We start from the raw sequence: 21,455 nt of genomic DNA, 5'->3' as shown, positions 1-21,455 counted from the left end.
TTAAGGTAATAGGTTAGTTTTACCACATAGGAAATGTAATAAAAACAAAACCCATAAACCTGTGGAAGAATAGTTTTTTTTTTTTCCTAATTCCATCACTTTTGGAACTTTTTTCCAGCTTTCCAAAACATTGTATGCAATATTAAATGGTGCCATTAGAAAGTACAACTTGTCCTGAAAAAAATCAAGCCCTCATATGGCTATATGAACTGAAAATTTAAAAAGTTATGACCCTGGAAAGAAAGGTAGTAAAAAATAAAAAAGCAAAAACGGAAAGTCCTCCGTGGCCTAAAGGGGTTAATTCATGAAACTTAATTTAAATATCCCCTTTAAAGTATGGGTGTCTTACTGCCTTCTGACATTGACGTAAGAGAGATCCTGTCAGGTACTTCACGCTGATCTCTCTGATATTAGCATGCAATAGGCATTGGTTAGAGTGTGGGGTACTATTTATGATCATGGATTCCTTCGGTCAAACTACTTTAATCCTTGCTGCCTTCAGCCAGCATTAAACAGTAATAGCCTGATGTACAGTATGAATTATATGCATACTCCTCTTGCACTCTCCAACTAATGATTGTGAACACTCTCCTTATAGTGCATAAGAAGGAAGCTAATCATTCAGCAGACAGTTGGTGGGGACAAGATGCAGACAGCATGAATATTATGAGTACAGCAGGCCCTTTAAGTTGAAACTATCCAGAAAACTATAAACTGGGTCCTATTCTGCTAAAAAAAAAAAAGTGTTCCAGAACCTGCATGGAGCATGTACTACTTATCATAGATACTGGTTCGTTAAAGGGGTTGTCTCACTTCAGTAAATGGCATTTACAGTAGGGAAAATAAGCATTAAATACACTGGCGATTTAGCAAGTTTTCCCACCTACAAAGAATGGAGAGGTCTGTCATTTTTATTGTAGGTGCACTTTGTCACAGTGCAGTTCACGGTTACATTTTCCATGTAGGCTGGCTGCATGCGCCCTTGGGTACTGGCTGCAGGCCAAAATCTTGTGCAGGCTGGTTGCTAGGCGCTGCGTGCTGGCTGCAGGGTCTGTTGTGAACCGCCTGTGTATGTTTGCTCTTCCGTCTCTGCGGTGTCACGGGAGGTTGTTTCCCCGTGATGCTTCTGTTTGTCTGTGGTGCCAGGTTGGTTGTGCTCTGGCGTACTTGCTGCGGGTGTTTCCGTGTATGCCGGTTGCCAGGGGCAACACCCAGTTCTGTACCTGAGTATCCTGTTGTTCTGAGCTCCAGTTCTGATGGGGTTATCTCTCCTTGTCTGTTGCGCCTGGGTGTGGCTTTCCAGGTGCCTCGTTACCCAGCTTTATAGACCTTTGAGCTGCGGTTCTGGGGTCAGTCCTAGTCAGTCTGTCTTTGTCATATCTTGTGGGTGTTTCACCCTCATGCTCTGTCAGGTCTGTCTATGTTTGCCTTGCCAGGTTTTGCCCTTTGCTGCTGACCCAAGGGGTCCAGCTATCTACGTCTCAGTATGTGCCGCCTGGTTCTACATTGTTGTCTTCTGTCCTGTACCATGCTATGCCTTGTCCTTTCCTGTACCATGCTATGCCTTGTCCCTGTTCTTTACCTTGCTATGCCTTGTCCATGCTTTGTACCATGCCTTGCATCATTCCTTGTTTCAGTCCTGTATTTGTTTGCCTAGCGATGCGTAACTGCGTCTTGTCCATGTTCGCCTAGCAGTGCGTAACTGCATACAATAGCCTAGCAGAACCTATCTGTGTCTGGATAGCTTAGCAGAGATGATCTGCGTCTGTTCCTGTTCATGTCTGTTCCATGTTCCTGTTATTGTCTGTCTGGCAGTCCTTACTGCTTCTGGTATTCTGTTCATGTCTGCTTCTGTTCTTGTCAGTCCATGCCTGCCTTCGGAATAGGGCTCCTGTTGTCCCTGGAGGGGGATTGCCCTTGTAGCTCTGCCAGGGGCCGCTTAGCTCCTATTGCTTGCGGTGCAGGTAACTGCTTCTGTCTCTGCTGTTCTGTTGTCACACCTGTGTTGCTGGGATGTCCACACCTCCTTTTCAGGTGTAGATCATGTGACCATTACTACTCCCTTCTTAGTCTGGCTTTACCCATAACTCCTTGTGATTGATAGCTTATTCTGGTTGTGGATCGTTTGGTGTCTGGATCTTGGCTGAGTTCCTGCTTTCCATTTACCCGGAGTTAAGTGTCTTTCCTTTTTGCATTGTGTTTATTTCTCTGTCTTTTGGTAGCAGACCTGAGGCAGACTCTTGTTCCTTCAGCTGGGAAGGACTGTGGCCCAATCACTATCTTCAGGGCATTCTAGGGTGAGCCAGCCTTAGCTTTCTGAAGATGAACAGTCCTACCATTGGGGTCTGTCCATTCTGTTAGGAGTCAGGGCTCAGGTTGGGATTTATTAGGTAGTGACCTTTCCCCTTTCCCTAGTTTGCAGGCCTGGTAACTTCTCCCTCCCTTTTGTCTTTGTTGTGGAGTTCCCCTCCCACACCACACCGATCTGTGCCTGGTATCTTTGTTCTGTGCAGCTCTGCCTGGGGCCGCTTAGCTTCTATTGCTTGCGATGCAGGTATCTTCTTCTGTTGCTATCCATGTATTCCGTTGCTCCTGGTTATGTCTGTGTCTGTATGTTTATGCTTCCTGCCGGTACCTAATTCAGGTACCTCCTGGTCTGTCTGGACCAGCTGCCACTGACTCGGTTTGCGCTCTGGAGTAGCCCCAGGCAACTACCTTTAGCCCAAGCCTATCCTCACCATCTGAGGCTAGTGAATACCAGGTGTTGCTTAGTCAAGCCCCTCCAGAGTATTGCCAGTCAGTGGTGCAGTGGGTCCACACCCGCTGTCCTGTGTAGTTCGCCTGTGCATACTTCTGTATCCTTGGTCTGTTTTACCTGTATACCGGTTCCCTGACATCCCGGAGGTCTGCCTTTGACCACCGCCACGTGACAAACAAACTGTGAGAGATAGAAAATCCAGAAAATTACATTGTATGATTTTAAAATAATTATTTAGCATTTTATTGCATGAAATATGTATTTGATACAATTCAAAAAAATAACTTAATATTTGGTACAGAAACCTTTGTTTGCAATTACAGAGGCCAGATGTTTCCTGTAGTTCTTGACCAAGTTTGCACACACTGCAGCAGGGATTTTGGCCTACTCCTCCATACAGATCTTCTCCAGATCTTTCAGGTTTTGGGGCTTTTCTGGGCTACATTGAGTTTCAGCTCCCTCCAAAGATTTTCGACTGTCTAGACCACTTCAGGACCTTGTAATGCTTCTTACGGAGCCACTCCTAAGTTGTCCTGGCTCTGTGTTTTGGGTCATTGTCATGTTGGAAGACCCAGTTAGGACCCATCTTCAATGCTCTTACTGATGGAAGGAGGTTGTTGGCCAAAATCTTACGATACATGGCCCCCTCCATCCTCCCTTCAATGCGGTGCAGTCGTCCTGTCCTCTTTGGAGAAAAGCACCCACAAATTATGATTTTTCCACCCCCATGCTTCACGGTTGGGACAGTGTTCTTGGGGTTGTACTTATCCTTCTTCTACCTCCAAACCCGGTGAGTGGAGTTTATACCAAAAAGTTATATTTTGGTCTCATCTGACCACATGATCATGCCTCCTCTAGATCATCCAGATAGTCATTTCTGAACTTCAAATGTGCCTGGAAATAGGCTCGCATGAGCAGGGGGACCTTGTGTCCCCTGCAGGATTTTAATCCATGACGGCGTAGTGTGTTACTAATCTTTTGAGACTGTGGTCCCAGCTCTCTTTAGGTCATTGACCTGGTACTCCTCTTTAGTTCTTGGATGATTCATGTCCTTTTTTTAGAATCATGCTTACCCCATGAGGCGAGACCTTGCATGGATCCCCAGATCGAGAAAGCTTGACAGTCATCTTTTGTTTCTTCCATTTTCTAATAATGGTGCCAACCATTGTTGTCTTCTCACCAAGCTGCTTGTCTATTGTCCTGTAGCCCATCCCAGCCTTGTGCAGTCTACGATTTTGTCTCTGCTTTCTTTAGACAGCTCTTTGGTCTTGGCCTTGGTGGAGAGGTTGGAGTGTGATTGTGTGGACAAGTGTCTTTTATACAGATAACGAGTCTAAACAGGTGCAATTAATACAGTTAATGAGTGCAGAGTAGGAAGACTTCTTAAAGAAAAACTAGCAGGTCTATGGCAGACAGAATTCTTGGTGGTTGGTAGATGAACAATTACTTATTTCATACAATAAAATGCAAATTAATTATATAAAAATCATACAATGTGATTTTCAGATTTTTTTTATTTATTCCATCTCTCACAGTTGAAGTGTACCTATGATACAAATTCCAGACCTCTCCATTCTCTGTAGGTGGGAAAACTTGCAAAATCACCTGTGTAAAAAAATGCTTATTTTCCCTACTGTATCATGTAGACAAAGTTAATATAAGGCACTTATTAATGTATGTGATTGTCCATATTGCCTCCTTTGCTGGCTGTATTAATTTTTCTATCACATTATACACTGCGCGTATCCAGGAATTACGACCAACCTGCAATCCACCAGCGGTAGTTGTGCTTGCACACTATAGTGCTGGCTGGGACCGTGGAAGCACACATATGCAGCAGCTCTCGTGTTGCATTGGCCATAACCCCTGGAAATGAGCAGTGTATAAGGAGATGGAAAAATGAATCCAGCCAGCATAGGAGACAATATGGACAATCACAATACATTAGTAACTGTATTGTATTAACTCTGTCTACATGATAAATGCCTTTGCTGAAGTGACAGAACTCCCTTAAGGTGGTTGTAGCATGTAACATGTGACCAGTCAATAGCCACACTATGATTGTCCTCTCAAGTAAATGAAGTCTACTGGCAAACATTCAGGTTTTACTGGTATGAGCAAAATCTACTCAGCGGGAGCATATTAGTAATATGATGTCCTATCATTGTGTGAGTTGTGAAAACATCTGGTGACAAAAGTCATTGGGAGATTAACCACCACATGAAAAATTAAGCAGTAGAATTAGGACTGTTACCAAAATATCATTTTCTAAGATTAGATATATCTGTACTTTAATCTCAACTGAAAGATCTTGGCTCAGAACACCAATTATTACTAGATTCCTATGAATTAAGGAAAAATCTTTGGCAGGATTGTCATGTTGGAGCTCAAGACTATGACAACACATCCATTTTAACACTGTTGGCCTAGAATCAAGGAAATAGTACAACTAAGGCAAGTAAAAAATGCTCATTAATCATTGAAAAGATTCAACCATTTACAGCAGTGTTAATCAGAGTTTCTAACCCAAGTACAATTTATTTCAGATTACACCAACCTAACCCCAAGGTTGTGATCCTGCACTATGCTAAATATTAAAAGCATAGCAGTAGAGCAGTGCAAGAAACTCCCTATAGGCATTTACCACAGGTTCAGGACATGGATGTAGGGACACTGTAAAAAGGTAGCTATTTATCGCCAGTTATTACAGTAATAAGATGTAGACTTCAAATGCCAACATCATTGCTAGCACATATAAGGCATAATAAGCAAATCTTTGTGATGGTTTGACATCCTTGGATTGAGGCCAATCAATGATTGGACAACAGATGATGAGCTTTAAACACACATTTCAGTTTAATAAAAAAAAAAAAAATATATATATATATATATATATATATATGTCTCTCAATTTGTGTTAAATAGTCTTTACATTTTAAAATGTACATGCAAGGAGTTTATTAGCATATCACCTTAATATAGTAGAGCAAATATCCTAATAAAAGCTCTGCCTTAGGCCTCATGCACACGACCGTTGTGTGCATCCATGGCCGTTGTGCCGTTTTCCGTTTTTTTCGCGGACCCATTGACTTTCAAACTCATATCCGACAGTATATTCTAACACAGAGGCGTTCCCATGGTGATGGGGACGCTTCTAGTTAGAATACACTACAAACTGTGTACAATACTGCCCCCTGCTGCCTGGCAGCACCCGATCTCTTACAGGGGGCCGTGATCAGCACAATTAACCCCTTCAGGTGCGGCACCTGAAGGGGTTAATTGTACTATCATATCCCCCTGTAAGAGATCAGGGCTGCCAGGCAGCAGGGGGCAGACCCCCCTCCCCAGTTTGAATATCATTGGTGGCCAGTGTGGCCCCCCCCTCCCTCCCTCTATTGTAATAATTTGTTGGTGGCACAGTGTGCGCCCCCCCCCCCCCGGACCCCCCTTCCTCCCTGTATTGTAATAATTCATTGGTGGCACAGTGTGCACCCCCCATCGGCCCCCCCTTCCTCCCTGTATTGTAATAATTATTCGTTGGTGGCACAGTGTGCGCCCCCCCTTCCTCCCTGTATTGTAATAATTATTCATGGGTGGCACAGTGTGCGCCCCCCATCGCCCCCCCCTTCCTCCCTGTATTGTAATAATTATTCGTTGGTGGCACAGTGTGCGCCCCCCATCGGCCCCCCTCCCTCTATAGCATTAACAACATTGGTGGCAGCGGAGTTCCGATCGGAGTCCCAGTTTAATCGCTGGGGCTCCGATCAGTAACCATGGCAACCAGGACGCTACTGCAGCCCTGGTTGCCATGGTTACTTAGCAATAGTACAATAGTAAAAGATTCATACTTACCTGGGAGCTGCAATGTCTGTGTCCGGCCGGGACCTCCACCTACTGGTAAGTGACAGCAATGCGCCGCACAGACCTGTCACTTACCAGTAGGAGGAGCTCCCGGCCGGACACAGGAGGAACTCCCTGGCAGCAGGGGGCAGTCATGTACACAGTTTGTAGTATATTCTAACTAGAAGCGTCTCCATCACCGTGGGAACGCCTCTGTGTTAGAATATACTGTCGGAAATTAGTTTTCACGCTCTAACTCATGGTGATGGGGACGCTTCAAGTTAAAATATACCATCGGATTGGAGAAAACTCTGATCAGATGGTATAAAAGGGACTCCAGACTTTACATTGAAAGTCAATGGGGACGGATCCGTTTGAAATGGCACCATATTGTGTCAACGTCAAACGGATCCGTCCCCATTGACTTGCATTGTAATTCAGGACGGATCCGTTTGGCTCCACACGGCCAGGCGGACACCAAAACGACTTTTTTTTCATGTCCGTGGATCCTCCAAAAATCCCACGGATGAAAAAACAGTCACGGATCACGGACCTACGGACCCCGTTTTTGCGGACCGTGAAAAAATACGTGTGAGGCCTTAAAGGAAATGTGTCGTGTGAGGCCTTAAAGGAAATGTGTCACCAAATATATTATCTTCCAGTTAAAACCAGATAGACCACACATCCTTTTTTACATTTTTTTTCATTTTTTTTTTTTTTTATCTGTTTTCTGAACATGATTACGGGGGCTGCCATCTTGCCTGAAGTGTTCATAACAGCATTTAGAGAGTATTAAGAAGAATAGCTTTACAGCAGCCCCATGGTCTATAAACACAATAGTCAGAAGGAGACCTCATTGACTTCTATGGGAGAGTTTTCTAGGCATGCTCTGTGACCTTTGCAGAGGTCATTGTACAAGGAAATAATAGATAAGATATGATAATCACCTATTGTGAACAGTGCATCCTGTCTAATCTATACATAGAGGTGATATCTCCTTATCATTACAGGCAGGTTTAGAATAAATTAACTGCAGTAAAGTGATCTGTACAGACCAAGAAGTGGCACCAATTATTCGGCTGAGTGGCCAGTGCGAAAACTGCAGGATTTTACGTTTTTTGTTTAAATATAGATATTGAAATAGAAAATTTAAAGAACACCACCAAAAATTATTTAAAAATAATTTAAAGCTGAGCTAGCCATTCAAGGCATTGACTGTGGTTTAACAGTGAATGCAACTCCTTTTAACCCCTTCCAGACATCTACCACACATGATAGTGTAGATGTTGGGTCTTTAAAGATGGTGACTGCTCAGGTACACAGCAGATACCTGGTGGAAGAGTCCAAGATGGGAGATTATGGATTTTAACCCCTCTCATGTCATGGTCCACAGCATCTGAGCAATCAATCACCAGGAGCGCTGTCCTTCTGAAGCCCAAACAGCTCCCAGATGGCAAGCTAAGACCAGCCATAGCGAAGCTCCTATCAAGCCCTGCCTAGATCTCCAATAACTTTGCCTGTCACTGTCTCACCATACACACACTACTCACAAAAAGTTAGGGATATTTGGCTCTTAGGTAAAATTTATGGAAAATGTAAAAAGTTCACGCTACAGTGATATTATATCATGAAAGTAGGGCATTTAAGTAGAAGCAGTAGTGATTTCCTCATCTCAAACAATTTATTGAAGCAAAAGCCAACAACAGTGGTGGTTATACCCTCACAAAAAATGTCAATGTCTTAATAACCTGTCATGTAGCCTTGAGCGTCAATTACAGCTAGACAACGACATCTCATGCTATTCACAAGTCGAAATATTGTCTGCTGAGGCATGACATCCCACTCTTCTTGAAGGGCAGCCCTCAGATCATTGAGGTTCTGGGCTACAGAGTTACGAGCCTCTACACTGTGACTCAGCTGATCCCATAGGTTTTCAATGGGATTCAGATCTGGAAAACATGCAGACCACTCTATTTGAGGTACCCCAGTCTCCAGCAGCCATTCCCTAATGATGCGACCTCAATGAGCTGGAACATTGTCCTCCATGAAGATGAAATTAGGCCTGTGTTGTTCATGCAGAGTTGACTTTCATCAGTGAACAGCACTGAGGTCCAATGGTCCCTTGTCCAGCGTAGGTGCTCCCTGGCCCATGCCTGGTGGTGTGGTCAGGTTGCAGGTCGTCTAGCATGCAGACCATGCTAATGCAAACAGTTTCAAATGGTCTCATGTGACACTTGGGTGCCTCTGACCTCCCTTAAATGTACCTGAATTTGTGTGGTATTTATCATCCGGTTTTGCAGAGCATTGTTCACAATGAAGCGGTCATCAGTGTGGGATGTGGCAAAAAGATGTCTACTTCTATGCCTTGCTGTGACTCTTCTGTTGCAACCTGCTGATGACACTCTGTGACACTCTAGTCTCAGTGGCCACTTCCGTCTGGGAACATCCAGCTTGAAGCCTCGCAATGGCGAGGTACTGTTGATCATTTGTTAGGTGTCATTTTGGTCTCACGATGTCAAAATGTGAACAGAATGGTGAGGAGGACTGTTTAAATATCAATTCTAATTGAACCAGGAAATGTATTGGGCGATTCATGGATCAAACACCAGTTGTGAATTTAGCTGTTAAATTCCTTGTTAGAGAACAGCAAGTTGTGCAAAAAGTACCAAAAGACTGAATAGTTAGACATGGGCATTCAAATGTTTAGAGAAGGTCGCATTAAGTTCACCTGTAAAACTTAAAGTGCATTTTAGGTTCATCCTGAAATTTCACCCACAAGCCAATAGTGTATATTTCATATAAAAATGGGAAATAAAAAAGTTTTAAAAAGCCAATAGTGTATATTAAACTTGTATGAGCTTCTGATAGTAAAGATTCATAGTTGTATGGCAATTCCATTTTTATTGACTCTTAAAGATCATTACTTGAATGTCCATTAAGAATCAATATTGGTGATTGTACACTAGTGAACAAACCCCACAGAGTAGTCAAATAAATCCATTGATTTGCTGTTCTGTTTCTGAATACGATTTTCTAACCACTGTGGCTGTTTCAAAGAAATAAATAACGTAGCTCAGTGGGTGAAGCAGTTGTCAAACAGAGTCTGGGTCGAAATCAATCTAAACAGAATGGAAAAGCCAGCTAGAAAACACTTGTTAGAAGACTTTAATTAAAATGCCAACAAAGCCTCAGAGAACAGATGAAATAGATTACGAAGGATAGAGCAAACTGGGAACATATTTCGCCTCTTTGAACCCCTTCAATGCCAGATACATAAATGATGGGTAAGTGTAAAGTGTTTTTTTATAGTATACAGGACTCCCCCCTGAGATAAACATGCTCCTTCTCCTTCACTGAGTTCAAGATAATTAACTAAACTTATTGCTAGAAAGGTTCACAGAAAATAGAGGTTCCTCTCTACATTTCGTTTAAAGTAAATCTATCTGATCACCATGGTTTGCATTGAAATACTGACAACTTCTACTGCATATGGACGCAGAACAAGGGAGCCTTCCACTATAATAAGTTATGAATTACTTAGAGGATGGGGCATAAAAATTGATTGGTGGAGGTTCAACCACTGGAAGACTACTCATACTCAAGAGTTGTCTAGTTTTAGTCCTCATCATTGTGTGAGAGCAGGCAGCAAGTAAAGGGGTCAGGCTGGTACTGATGTACGTAACTTAAACAAAAAGATTTTACTGATCTCAGATGGAACAACAAGCTAATAAACTGAAGGAGCATTGCAAAAAAGAGTGGGTCAAAATTCATCCAGAACAATGTGAGAGACTGATAAATAATTACTTCAAGTTTTTGCTGCTAAAGGTAGTTCTAAATGCTATTGATTCATGGGGTGTACTTACAGTGCCTACAAAAAATATTCATACCCATTGAACTTTTCCATAATTTTTCATGTTACACCAACAAACTTAAATATATTTTACTGGAATTTTATTTGGTAGACCAACATAAAGTAGCAAGTACAGTATGTGTGAAATGAAAAGTTAGTGATACGTTTTTCAAAATCTTTAATAAATGTGATATGTAGAGTTGAGCGGACACCTGGATGTTCGGGTTCGAGAAGTTCGGCCGAACTTCCCGGAAATGTTCGGGTTCGGGATCCGAACCCGATCCGAACTTCGTCCCGAACCCGAACCCCATTGAAGTCAATTCGGACCCGAACTTTTCGGCACTAAAAAGGCTGTAAAACAGCCCAGGAAAGGGCTAGAGGGCTGCAAAAGGCAGCAACATGTAGGTAAATCCCATGCAAACAAATGTAGATAGGGAAATGAATAAAAATAAAAATAAAAATAAAATAAATAAAAATTAACCAATATCAATTGGAGAGAGGTCCCATAGCAGAGAATCTGGTTTCAAGTCACCCACCACTGGAACAGTCCATTCTCAGATATTTAGGCCCCGACACCCAGGCAGAGGAGAGAGGTCCCGTAACAGAGGATCTGGCTTCATGTCAGCAGAGAATCAGTCTGCATGTCATAGCAGAGAATCAGGCTTCACGTCAGCCACCACTGCAACAGTCCATTGGCATATATTTAGGCCCAGCACACAGGCAGAGGAGAGAGGTCCCGTAACAGAGGATCTGGCTTCATGTCAGCAGAGAATCAGTCTGCATGTCATAGCAGAGAATCAGGCCTCATGTCAGCCACCACTGCAACAGTCCATTGGCATATATTTAGGCCCAGCACCCAGGCAGAGGAGAGAGGTCCCGTAACAGAGAATCTGTCTTCATGTCAGCAGAGAATCAGTCTGCATGTCATAGCAGAGAATCAGGCTTCATGTCAGCCACCACTGCAACAGTCCATTGGCATATATTTAGGCCCAGCACCCAGGCAGAGGAGAGAGGTCCCGTAACAGAGAATCTGGCTTCATGTCAGCAGAGAATCAGTCTGCATGTCATAGCAGAGAATCAGGCTTCACGTCACCCAACATTGGAACAGTCCATTGGCATATATTTAGGCCCCGGCACCCAGACAGAGGAGAGGTTCATTCAACTTTGGGTAGCCTCGCAAAATATAATGGTAAAATTAAAATAAAAATAGGATTGAATGAGGAAGTGCCCTGGAGTACAATAATATATGGTTAAGGGGAGGTAGTTAATGTCTAATATGGACAAGGGACGGACAGTGCCTGTGGGATCCATGCCTGGTTCATTTTTATGAACGTCAACTTGTCCACATTGGCTGTAGACAGGCGGCTGCGTTTGTCTGTAATGACGCCCCCTGCCGTGCTGAATACACGTTCAGACAAAACGCTGGCCGCCGGGCAGGCCAACACCTCCAGGGAATAAAAGGCTAGCACTGGCCACGTGGACAATTTAGAGACCCAGAAGTTGAATAGGGCCTAACCATCAGTCAGTACGTGGAGGGGTGTGCACACGTACTGTTCCACCATGTTAGTGAAATGTTGCCTCCTGCTAACACGTTGTGTATCAGGTGGTGGTGCAGTTAGCTGTGGCGTGTTGACAAAACTTTTCCACATCTCTGCCATGCTAACCCTGCCCTCAGAGGAGCTGGCCATGACACAGCTGCCTTGGCGACCTCTTGCTCCTCCTCTGCCTTGGCCTTGGGCTTCCACTTGTTCCCCTGTGACATTTGGGAATGCTCTCAGTAGCGCGTCTACCAACGTGCGCTTGTACTCGCGAATCTTCCTATCACGCTCCAGTGCAGGAAGTAAGGTGGGCACATTGTCTTTGTATCGTGGATCCAGCAGGGTGGCAACCCAGTAGTCCGCACACGTTAAAATGTGGGCAACTCTGCTGTCGTTGCGCAGGCACTGCAGCATGTAGTCGCTCATGTGTGCCAGGCTGCCCAGGGGTAAGGACAAGCTGTCCTCTGTGGGAGGCGTATCGTCATCGTCCTCCCTTTCCCCCCAGCCACGCACCAGTGATGGACCCGAGCTGCGTTGGGTGCCACCCCGCTGTGACCATGCTTCATCCTCATCCTCCTCCACCTCCTCCTCATCCTCGTCCTCCTCGTCCTCCAGTAGTGGGCCCTGGCTGGCCACATTTGTACCTGGCCTCTGCTGTTGCAAAAAACCTCCCTCTGAGTCACTTCGAAGAGACTGGCCTGAAAGTGCTAAAAATGACCCCTCTTCCTCCTCCTCCTCCTCCTGGGCCACCTCCTCTTCCATCATCGCCCTAAGTGTTTTCTCAAGGAGACATAGAAGTGGTATTGTAACGCTGATAACGGCGTCATCGCCACTGGCCATGTTGGTGGAGTACTCGAAACAGCGCAACAGGGCACACAGGTCTCGCATGGAGGCCCAGTCATTGGTGGTGAAGTGGTGCTGTTCCGCAGTGCGACTGACCCGTGCGTGCTGCAGCTGAAACTCCACTATGGCCTGCTGCTGCTCGCACAGTCTGTCCAGCATGTGCAAGGTGGAGTTCCACCTGGTGGGCACGTCGCATATGAGGCGGTGAGCGGGAAGGCCGAAGTTACGCTGTAGCGCAGACAGGCGAGCAGCGGCAGGATGTGAACGCCGGAAGCGCGAACAGACGGCCCGCACTTTATGCAGCAGCTCTGACATGTCGGGGTAGTTGTGAATGAACTTCTGCACCACCAAATTCAGCACATGCGCCAAGCTAGGGATGTGCGTCAAACCGGCTAGTCCCAGAGCTGCAACGAGATTTCGCCCATTATCGCACACCACCAGGCCGGGCTTGAGGCTCACCGGCAGCAACCACTCGTCAGTCTGTTGTTCTATACCACGCCACAACTCCTGTGCGGTGTGGGGCCTTTCCCCCAAACATATGAGTTTCAGAATGGCCTGCTGACGTTTACCCCGGGCTGTGCTGAAGTTGGTGGTGAAGGTGTGTGGCTGACTGGATGAGCAGGTAAAAGAAGAGTAGGAGGAAGCCGAGAAGGAGGAGGTGGCAACAGGAGGCAAAGAATGTTGCCCTGCGATCCTTGGCGGAGGAAGGACGTGCGCCAAACAGCTCTCCGCCTGGGACCCAGCTGCCACTACATTTACCCAGTGTGCAGTTAGGGAGATATAGCGTCCCTGGCCGTGCTTACTGGTCCACGTATCTGTGGTTAGGTGGACCTTACTACAGATGGCGTTGCGCAGTGCACACTTGATTTTATCGGATACTTGGTTGTGCAGGGAAGGCACGGCTCTCTTGGAGAAGTAGTGGCGGCTGGGAACAACATACTGTGGGACAGCAAGCGACATGAGCTGTTTGAAGCTGTCTGTGTCCACCAGCCTAAATGAAAGCATTTCATAGGCCAGTAGTTTAGAAATGCTGGCATTCAGGGCCAGGGATCGAGGGTGGCTAGGTGGGAATTTATGCTTTCTCTCAAATGTTTGTGAGATGGAGAGTTGAACGCTGCCGTGTGACATGGTTGAAATGCTTGGTGACGGAGGTGGTGGTGGTGTTGGTGGTACATCCCCTGTTTGCTGGGCGGCAGGTGCCAACGTTCCTCCAGAGGCGGAGGAAGAGGCCGAGGCGGCAGCAGCAGAAGAGGCCGAGGCGGCAGCAGCAGAAGAGGTAGCAGGGGGAGCCTGTGACTTCCTTGTTTTTAAGGTGTTTACTCCAATGCAGTTCATGCTTTGCATGCAGGTGCCTGGTCATGCAGGTTGTGCTAAGGTTCAGAACGTTAATGCCTCGCTTCAGGCTCTGATGGCACAGCGTGCAAACCACTCGGGTCTTGTCGTCAGCACATTGTTTGAAGAAGTGCCATGCCAGGGAACTCCTTGAAGCTGCCTTTGGGGTGCTCGGTCCCAGATGGCAGCGGTCAGTAGCAGGCGGAGTCTCTTGGCGGCGGGTGCTCTGCTTTTGCCCACTGCTCCCTCTTTTGCTACGCTGTTGGCTCGGTCTCACCACTGCCTCTTCCTCCGAACTGTGAAAGTCAGTGGCATGACCTTCATTCCATGTGGGGTCTAGGACCTCATCGTCCCCTGCATCGTCTTCCACCCAGTCTTGATCCCTGACCTCCTGTTCAGTCTGCACACTGCAGAAAGACGCAGCAGTTGGCACCTGTGTTTCGTCATCATCAGAGACTTTCTGAGGTGGTATTACCATGTCCTCATCATCAGGAAACATAAGTGGTTGTGCGTCAGTGCATTCTATGTCTTTCACCGCTGGGGAAGGGCTAGGTGGATGCCCTTGGGAAACCCTGCCAGCAGAGTCTTCAAACAGCATAAGAGACTGCTGCATAACTTGAGGCTCAGACAGTTTCCCTGATATGCATGGGGGTGATGTGACAGACTAATGGGGTTGGTTTTCAGGCGCCATCTGTGCGCTTTCTGCAGAAGACTGGGTGGGAGATAATGTGAACGTGCTGGATCCACTGTCGGCCACCCAATTGACTAATGCCTGTACCTGCTCAGGCCTTACCATCCTTAGAACGGCATTGGGCCCCACCATATATCGCTGTAAATTCTGGCGGCTACTGGGACCTGAGGTAGTTGGTACACTAGGACGTGTGGATGTGGCAGAACGGCCACGTCCTCTCCCAGCACCAGAGGGTCCACTAACACCACCACGACCATGTCCACGTCTGCGTCCCTTTCTAGATGTTTTCCTCATTGTTATCGTTCACCACAACAACAAAAATATTATTTGGCCCAATGTATTGAATTCAAATTCAGGCCTTTTTTTACAGACACCTAACACTATCTGGCTATCTATTTAGGTACCGTATTACATTAATACAGGCACAGCAGTAACCACCGATTTAGCTGACTATGAATTTGAGGCCTAGTATTTAGGCGCTGGGTGACAGGTATACGTTTTACGGACAGAATTAGACTGGGATATGCACAGTAGCGTGTGTGAAGTTATTGAGAATGACCCTATCAGCACCTTGATTCTGATATACCCTTTTAGGGATGTATTTAAAGTAGGCCTGATACAGCAGAAACCACTAAATTAGGAAATTGCTAAATTGGGAATTGTATTTCAACCCAGAACAAAAAATGTGCTTTGACGGACACTAAATAACTTGCCCAGCCACAACAGTACAGCAGTAACAACAGATTTAGCAGGATATAAATTTGAGGCCTAGTATTTAGGCGCTGGGTAACAGGTATAGGTTTACTGACAGAATTAGACTTGGAAATGCACAGTAGCGTGTGTGTGAAGTTATTCAGAATGACCCTATGTGCACCTTGAATATTATATACCCTTTTAGGGATAAATTTAAAGTAGGCCTGATACAGCAGAAACCACTAAATTAGGAAATTGCTAAATTGGGAATTGTATTTCAACCCAGAACAAAAAATGTGCTTTGACGGACACTAAATAACTTGCCCAGCCACAGCAGTACAGCAGTAACGACAGATTTAGCAGGATATAAATTTGAGGCCTAGTATTTAGGCGCTGGGTGACAGGTATAGGTTTACTGACAGAATTAGACTTGGAAATGCACAGTAGCGTGTGTGTGAAGTTATTCAGAATGACCCTATGTGCACCTTGAATATTATATACCCTTTTAGGGATAAATTTAAAGTAGGCCTGATACAGCAGAAACCACTAAATTAGGAAATTGCTAAATTGGGAATTGTATTTCAACCCAGAACAAAAAATGTGCTTTGACAGACACTAAATAACTTGCCCAGCCACAACAGTACAGCAGTAACGACAGATTTAGCAGGATATAATTTTGAGGCCTAGTATTTAGGCGCTGGGTGACAGGTATAGGTTTACTGACAGAATTAGACTTGGAAATGCACAGTAGCGTGTGTGTGAAGTTATTCAGAATGACCCTATCAGCACCTTGATTCTGATATACCCTTTTAGGGATGTATTTAAAGTAGGCCTGATACAGCAGAAACCACTAAATTAGGAAATTGCTAAATTGGGAATTGTATTTCAACCCAGAACAAAAAATGTGCTTTGACGGACACTAAATAACTTGCCCAGCCACAACAGTACAGCAGTAACGACAAATTTAGCTGGATATAAACTTGAGGCCTAGTATTTAGGCGCTGGGTGACAGGTATACGTTTACTGACAGAATTACACTGGGATATGGCCAAAAAATAACCACACTATTGATGGTTAAATGCACTTGGTGTGACAGCTTGACCAACCACACTACTGAGGGTTAAATGCACTTGGTGACAGGCGCAGCTTGCCCCTGATGTAGTATATGGCCAAAAAATAAACAGACTATTGCTGGTTAAATGCACTTGGTGTGACAGCTTGACCAACCACACTACTAAGGGTTAAATGCACTTGGTGACAGGCGCAGCTTGCCCCTGATGTAGTATATGGCCAAAAAATAAACAGACTATTGCTGGTTAAATGGACTTGGTATGACAGCTTCACCCTGATGTAGGATTTAGCCAAAAAACAACCACACCATTGAGGGTTAAATGCACTTGGTGACAGGCGCAGCTTGCCCCTGATGTAGTATATGGCCAAAAAATAAACAGACTATTGCTGGTTAAATGCACTTGGTGTGACAGCTTCACCCTGATGTAGGCTTTAGCCAAAAAACAACCACACCATTGAGGGTTAAATGCACTTGGTGGCAGCTTGTGCTGGCGCAACACAAGACACAAAATGGCCGCCGATCACCCCAGAAAAAAGTGTCTGAAAAACGCTCTGGGCAGCCTAAAAACAGTGAGCAATTCAATAGCAGCAGTTCAATCATCCACAGCTGCAGATCGATCAATGGATGGAGTCTTTTGGAGGAGTTAATCACTGCCTAATCTCGCCCTAACGTGGCAGCTGCAACCTCTCCCTACGCTAATCAGAGCAGAGTGACGGGCGGCGCTATGTGACTCCAGCTTAAATAGAGGCTGGGTCACATGGTGCTCTGGCCAATCACAGCCATGCCAATAGTAGGCATGGCTGTGACGGCCTCTTGGGGCAAGTAGTATGACGCTTGTTGATTGGCTGCTTTGCAGCCTTTCAAAAAGCGCCAAGAAAGCAACGAACACCGAACCCGAACCCGGACTTTTACGAAAATGTCCGGGTTCGGGTCCGTGTCACGGACACCCCAAAATTCGGTACGAACCCGAACTATACAGTTCGGGTTCGCTCATCCCTAGTGATATGCATTTGTATTAACCCCCCTGTACTGATACCCCTACATAAAATCCAGTGTGACCAATTGCCTTCAGAGGTCATCTAGTTAGTAAATAGAGTTCATCTGTGTGTCATTCATTCTCAGTATAACTATAGCTGTTCTGTGAAGGCATCAGAGGTTTGTTAGAGAACATTAGTGATCAAACAGCATAATGAAAACCAAGGAACACACCAGATATGTCAGGGAAAAAGCTGTGGAAAAGTGTAGAGCAGGGTTAGGTTATAAAAAAATATCCTAAGCTCTGAACATTTCATGCTGCACTGCTCAATCCATCATCTGAAAATGAAAGGAGTGTGGCACAAATGAAAATCTACCAAGACATGGCCATCCACCTTAACTGACAGCCCAAGCAAGGAAAGCACTAACTAGAGAAGCAGCCAAGAGGTCCAAAGTCACTCTGGAGGAGCTTCACAGATCTACAGCTCCAGTGGAAGAATCTGGCCACAGGACAATGTTTAATCGTGTACTCCACAAAGCCGTTTTTGAAAGAAAGCCATGAGAAGTCCCATTTTCAGTTTGCCACAAGCCATGTAAAGGATAGGCAAACATTTTGAAGAAGGTGCTCTGGTCAGATGAGATCAAAGTTGAACTTTTTGGCCTCAATGTAAAATACTATGCATGGCAGAAAACTAACACTGCACATCCCCCTGAACACACCATCTCTATCGTGAAACATGGTGGGGGCAGCATCATGCTGTGGGGGTGCTGTTCTTTAGCACAGAAAGGGAAGCTGGTCAGAGTTGATGGGAAGATGGATGGAGCCAAATACAGGGCAATCCTAGGGAAAAATCTGGTAGAGGCTGGGGAGGAGGTTCATCTTCTAGCACAGTGTTTCCCAACCAGCGTGCCTCCAGCTGTTGCAAAACTACAACTCCCAGCATGCCCGCACAGCCTTTGGCTGTGCGGGCATGCTGGGAGGTGTAGTTTTGCAACAGCTGGAGGCACACTGGTTGGGAAACACTGTTCTAGCAGGACAACTACCCTAAACATACAGCCAGAGCTACAATGGAATGGTTTAGGCTACTTTCACACTGACGTTTTGGTTTCCGTTTGTTAGATCCGTTCAGGGCTCTCACAAGCGGTCCAAATTGGATACGTTTTGCCCTAATGCATTCTGAATGGATAAGGCTCCGTTCAGAATGCATCACTTTTCCTCCGTACCGCCTCCATTCCGCTCTGGAAGCGGACACTGCAAGCAGCATTTTGGTGTCCGCATGACGATGCTGAGGCAAACGGATCCGTACTGACACACAATGTAAGTCAATGGGCACGGATCCGTTTTCACTGATACAATATGGCACAATAGAAAACGGATCTGTCCCCCCATTGACCCATTGACTTTCAATGGTGTTCAAGACGGATCCGTCTTGGCTATGTTAAAGACAGTGGCGTACCGGCAGTATAGGCAGACCACGCCATTGCTATGGGGCCCACGGCACAGGGGGGCCCAGAGCGCACAGAAGGCCCCCCCTCCTCCGTTTGCTCTGCACACTTAGTTAATGAGTTAATATGGGGCACAGCGGCTCTTGTGTGTTCTTCCGAACTGCCTCCCCCCCCTCTGTCAGAGCTACTGGCCAATCATTGACCTGAAGGATCGGGACTCCGGGCTGTGGGCGTGCTGCATTTCACACTGGCCAATCAGCGCAAGACAGCGCAAAGAGGCAGCTGCTGATTGGCCAGTGTATTGCTGGGATGGCATAGGCAGCAGGAGCTGGCGCCGCAAACTACACACAGAGCAGCTACTAAGGGAGCGCATTATCCTTCCTTGCTGCACTCCTGGCTGAAGACTGGTCATCTGCCCTGCCGACAGCAAGTGCAGTGGCACTAGTAAGTGCAGCCCCCAGCCCAGACTAAAGGACCGCGGTCCGCTCCTGACCGGACAGGGAGTGGGGGGGCTCATAGAGGACAGTCAGCTTTCCTTCTACTCTGTCCTCTATGAGCCTCCCCCGAGTCCTCTATGAGCTCCCCAACCCCTAATGTCCCCCCCCCCCCCCAAATGCCCAGTGGGGGGAGGAGTAGGAGGAAAGCACACTGTCCTGAGCATTTTGGGGGCATTAGGGGGTTAGAGGGTCTTGTAGAGGACTTGGAGTGGGGGGGCAGTGGGAAGGCTCATAGAGGACAGTGTACCAGTCATTTGGTGGGCATTAGGGGTTGGATAACCCCTCTAACTCCTTGCTGCTGATACTGAGTGTGCACATAGCCACCAATCATATTCCCCCTACCAACCCACCCCCAAACACATCAGTCACCTTTGGGGGGGGGGATAGGTTGCTATGTGCACACTCAGCATCAGCAGCAAGGAGTTAAAGGGTTTTGGGCAGTGGCATACTGCAACTGTTTGGGGTAAGAGAAGTGATGACAAAATGGCGCTGGTAGCAAAAGGGGTTAAGATGTGGGGGATGGCCTACGTCTGGCTTTAGCACAGTGGACACAGGCAGGAGGAGCAATGTGTATGTGGGCTCCTACCCTGCACTCGTTCAGCTGTGCTTGCATACATATCGCACCCTGTGTCCACTGTCCTGTGCCCACTCTGCTAAAGCCTGACATAGCCTATCTATGCCTGGCTTTACCAAAGCAGACAAGCAGGAGCAGTGATGTGATCATATTTATTGTATGTATGTATGTATGTATGTATGTCCCTGTGTCTGTGTTTGTGTCACCATCACCATGCCCACAGTGTTCCTATGTCTTGACGCAGCTGCATCAGGACGTTCTGTGTGGGAGAAGGTAAAGAAGAAGGAAGAGGAGGCAGAGACGCCAGCATGGAGTCCCTGGGAGAAGCACAGGGAGGCACATAAAGGACACAGGTAACACTACCACCTGGTCTACACTAGTGTTATCTGTGGTTTTACATAGGACTGCAGGTAACACTACCACATTATCAGCACTAGTGCTATCTGTAGTTTTACATAGGACTGCAGGTAACACTACAACATTTTTGGTAATCAGAGAGCCATCACTGTGTTATCTGTATTCAGAGAGCTATCACTGTGTTATTTGTGGTGTTACATAGGACTACAGGTGACATCTACTACATTATCTGTACTCAGAGAGTTATCACTTTGTTATTTGTAATGTTACATAGGACTGCAGATAAAACTTTTATGGAATATCCACAGGAGTCCCATAGATTCAGATACCACAGGGCTTTGTTCCTACGGCATTCCCTTTGCCGCAAAACTGACCTGTGCTCTTCATTCTCTGGGTCAGTACGAATATACACGAACGTATGTATACATTTCTTTATTGGCAAATGGGGGGTGGCAGGGGAGGACCCAGAACAGAAGGTGGGATGGGCCAGGGATGGGTGGTGGGCGGTGTTGGGGTGCCCAATTCAGATTCTTGCTATGGGGCCCAGTGATTTCTATGTACACCCCTGGTTAAAGATAATACAAACGGATCCATTCTGAATAGATGCATGCGGTTGTATTATCGGTGCAGATACGTCTGTGCAGATCCATGACGGATCCGCACCAAGCGCGAGTGTGAAAGTAGCCTTAGATCAAAGTATATTCATGTGTTATAATGGCCCAGTCAAAGTCTAGACCTAAATCCCATTGAGAATCTGTGGCAAGACTTGAAAATTACTTTTCACAGATGCTCTCCATCCAATCTGACTGATCTTCAGCTATTTAGCGAAACAGAATGGGCAAAAATGTCATCCTCTAGATAAGCTGTAATTGTAGTGAAAGGCAGGCCTACACTTTCCAGAATTTTATTTATGAAAAAATTTGAAAGCCATGTATCATTTTCTTTTCACTTCACTCATACTTGCTACTTTGTGTTGGTCTATCACATAA

The sequence above is a fragment of the Bufo gargarizans genome, chromosome 3, assembly GCF_014858855.1.
Source record: "Bufo gargarizans isolate SCDJY-AF-19 chromosome 3, ASM1485885v1, whole genome shotgun sequence".
NCBI classification, from domain to species: Eukaryota; Metazoa; Chordata; class Amphibia; order Anura; family Bufonidae; genus Bufo; species Bufo gargarizans.
This window is presented reverse-complemented; position numbering follows the sequence as displayed.